Raw genomic sequence first — 3926 nt, 5'->3', positions numbered from 1 at the left:
ACCAGATCGAAGGCTTTTTTGAAGTCAAGATATATGACATCAATCTCTTCTCCCTTGTCCAGGTGATAGGTCACCTGGTCGTAGAAGGAAATGAGATTGTTCAAGCAAGACCTACCCGCAACAAACCCGTGCTGGCTATCCCTCAAGATGTTGGCGTCGGCCAGTCCATTAAGGATGGCCTCTTTAATAAACTTTTCTAAGATCTTCCCCGGGATAGAAGTCAGGCTGATGGGCCTATAGTTAGTTTCTTTAGACTCTTCAGCCTAAAGAAAAGAAGGCTGAGAGGGGATCTGATTGCGGCTTAACCGCTATATCAGAGGTGTACATCAGGGGCTCGGTGAACAACTGTTCACCAGGGTGCCCTGGGGGAAAACTAGAAACAACAGCCACAAACTCCTGGAAGATAGTTTCAGGCTGAACATTAGGAAAAACTTCTTTGCAACTAGAGTCTCCAGACTATGGAACAAGGTCCCCCCAGAGGTGGTGCAATCATCTACACTAGAGGTCTTCAAGAGAAGACTGGACGGTCACCTGGCTGGGGTTGTCTGACCCCAGATGTCTCTTCTGCTTATGCAGGGGACTGGACCCGATGATCCTTTGGGGTCCCTTCCAGTCCTATGATTCTATGATTCTATGAAAATCTTCAGTCTTGTTAACCAGAATTGAACTAATGGATGAGACAAGTCCATAGTATTAATGCCACTAGGAATTGAGTCACAGAGCAAACTCACTTTCCACCAGAGGGCATCAGGGCACTCAGATCCTTCCTGAAATATAGCCACTGTTTAGAATCCTTTTTGTTTTATTCTTTCTCTCATGACCACTGCTTAAAACACATTTTAGAAGACAAGCCCAGATTATGAGCATCAGCTCAGTATACAGGTGTTCAGGATATACAGCTATCTTCTCAATATACAGCTATCCCCTCTTCAGTTTCCCATCATGGGAGTCTTTCTTGTCCTTGAACAAAGCTCACAAAGTCTTAGAAACCTTCCAACATGCTGCTTATAACTTCAAATACAGTACATGAATTGGGGTAAAACTGAACCCTAATCACTGTGGTGCACTTGTAAGTATAAGCTAGGCCCCTGAGGCCCCATCTTACTGGTTAATCATGCCTTAGGTGTAATGTGTAATCATGTCTTAAGTGGTTACCCAGCCACATGTTCAATCAGTGAATGGAGTGATGAACAGAGGAATAAGTTACAAAGTTATTCTACAAAATATGTGGAATAACTTTTTAGTTGTTTCCTGTTGTGCCATTAATTGAACGTATGGCCAGGGGGCCTCTGTGGGTGGGAGCCTCGTCAGCTACTCAGGGGTCCCAGCTGTGGGTAGAGGTGTGTGTGTGCGTGTGTGGTGGTGGTGGGGTGGGGTGGGGATACCATGTGCACTTCTGGAAGCCTGGGAGCTCCCAGCTCACTGGGATCCCTGCCGCAGCGTGCCTCACACACCCTGAAGGCTGGGAGACTGTGGCTATTGTGACGTCGCAGCCATGCGGTGCTCCATGTCCCCCCATGGCTGGAGATTGCAGCAGCTGTGATCTCCCAGCCACAGGGGGGCTTCAGGCACCCATCAGCTTGGAGATCACAGCAACTGCAGTCTGCTTGCTGCAGGGATCCCTGGGGTGCCCCTGTGGCTGGGAGCCCAAGTCAGCTGAGGGGCTCTCAGCTGTGGGAGGACATGGAGTGCCCCCACAGCCGGGTGCTCTGCCAGCTGACCTGGGCTCCCAGCCAGGGGGCTTTGCTTCTTGCTGGTAAAGGGGGAGCCTGGGATGGAGCTCTCCCTGCACTGTCAATAAGGCACAATGGGATGTAATATGCGGTCCACACAATTTCACCTCTTGCCATGCACATGTGGCATTGCAGGAGGAACAAGTTTGTGTATTACACATGACATCCCATTGCACCTTTACCTGCACTTGCAGAGAGGCCCTGAGCCACTGTATAAGTCAAGTCATGCATAATGTAGGGGAGCACTTCTCTATCTGAATATCAAAGGAAATCTCAAATGCAAACAGTAGATAAAAAAATCTTGCAGCTCTCAGAAGACTAAGGAATTCATTTCAGTAAGGCCATTTGAAGCTCTCACAACAGCATAATTAAAGCAGAAATATGTTAATAGCATCCAGTTGTACAGCCAAAACAACTTTTCTTCAAATCACATCTCAGTCCTTTTAAAATTTAATTCCATCCTGAATGGAAAGAATCCATGCCTTAGGCATGGCATAGTGACATTGCTGCATTCAGAATTATATTTTATAATGATGCAGAATACAGCTGTCCTAGATGTAAACTGGAAAAAATATAATTGCAGATTGGTGGCTGTATGTAACCTGCTCCAAAAACCCAAATGCTACATTCCAAATCTGTCTGGCTCGGTTGTGGGTGTCTATAAATGATCCTTGCACTTAGTCAGACTGATGTAGTGATAGATTTTAGTAAACTATTCTCTGTTTACTGCTACTAATAATTTCATAGCAATTCAGTGATGCAGCATCTTTAACAGCATGCAAACTGGAAGAGAATTCCATTGAAGGTGACTCTCATGCCACATCCATGATTTTACATCTGTTTCACCTCAGCTCAATGCCATTTGGCTGTATTCAGAATTAAAGCAGCATAACTAAAGAGGTGATTTAAAATTAATTTAACTAAAAAAGTATAACACTTAGTAAGTAAATGCTTAACTTGACTTAAGGCTTGTATTAATTTATTTTACATAAATTCCTTCCTACATTAAGATAAATCAATACAAACCTGTTTATATCTGATCAGGAATAGCTGCATGTTAAATTGTACCAATTTAAATAAGTTGGTATAAACAACCCCTTTAAACCAGTGCTACTCTGACTATAGATCAGACACCTCCATTTTTTGAATTGCATGAGTGTTTCCAGTATGGGGTGGTATTTCTGGCTGTCTCTTCATAGAAGGAATATTACATTTTCTTGTATACAACACAGACTTTCCTCCCCCAAATCAGCCTCCCAAAACTGTGGTGTGTGGGCACCCAAGTCAGCAGAGAAGCTGATTTTCTTCCTGGAATAGAAACACCCTGCTTTGATTCCTGCTCCACAGCAGCTTTGGCATTAGTATTCAGGCAGCTGAGGGAGTCAGTTGACTCAATGGCTCTTTTGTTCTTTAATCCACAGATTTAACAATTGTTTCTCCTTTAAATAGACTTGCTGTTCCACTAACCAACCTAACCTTTTTTCAGTCAGTGTTGCTGTCTGTTAGCTACTCTTGATCTCTCTCCTCCATTTTTCACAGCCATGGGGACCATCTTCAGTAGCAGCTAGGGTTTCAGCTTTAATTAAGAAGGAAAAGGAAGATGAGTGAGCTAAAGATTAGGGTCTGTCCCTGCTATGAAACCATAACACTAACTTTCAAAAACAAGTTGCGTGTTACACTCTGGGTCATGCTGTATGCAAGAAAATCTGGTATAAGGGAACCTTTGCTGGTGCAAATTGCCATCATTCCACTGACTAAATGGAGTTATGAAAATTTATACCAGCTGAGGATTTGCTCCTACATAACCTACTGCAGGAATAAAAATGCACAACAGCATTTGTTCCAACAAACTGTACAGTGAGGCTCTAACTGGCTATAGTATATAAAGGAAAATAAGGTTTGTGTAGGCAAGAGTCTAAATACAGATTAAATAAAAACTTCTACCAACATGTACATGTCACAACCCAAAGTTGTGGGGTTTTTTTTGTTTGTGTGTGCTTCGGCATCGCTAAATCATGTTCCCGCCAAAATTGCAGCTCTTTTGCACGGTGGAGTGTTCTGTTGCAACAGAGGACCCGTGTGCAGGAGCTTTTCCCGCCAGTTCTGTAGCTTTCTTTGCATAGTGCATTTCTTTTGCATTATAGTGATGCACAATGCAAAGGAGTTCCTGCCATTTGTATTAAGATTCGAGCC

At 43.6% G+C, this 3926-nt stretch overlaps 1 protein-coding gene across 1 annotated transcript in view; it reads right to left on the bottom strand.

Annotated features, from left to right (window-relative positions):
* Positions 1–3926, bottom strand: part of CAMK4 (calcium/calmodulin dependent protein kinase IV) — a 291118-nt gene that overhangs the window by 21630 nt on the left and 265562 nt on the right. The window lies entirely within an intron of this gene.

Source organism: Alligator sinensis, unplaced genomic scaffold (genome assembly GCF_000455745.1).
Source record: "Alligator sinensis unplaced genomic scaffold, ASM45574v1 scaffold30_1, whole genome shotgun sequence".
Taxonomy (NCBI): Eukaryota; Metazoa; Chordata; order Crocodylia; family Alligatoridae; genus Alligator; species Alligator sinensis.
The sequence above is the reverse complement of the archived record's forward strand: the minus strand, read 5'-3'. Positions and strand labels throughout refer to the sequence as shown.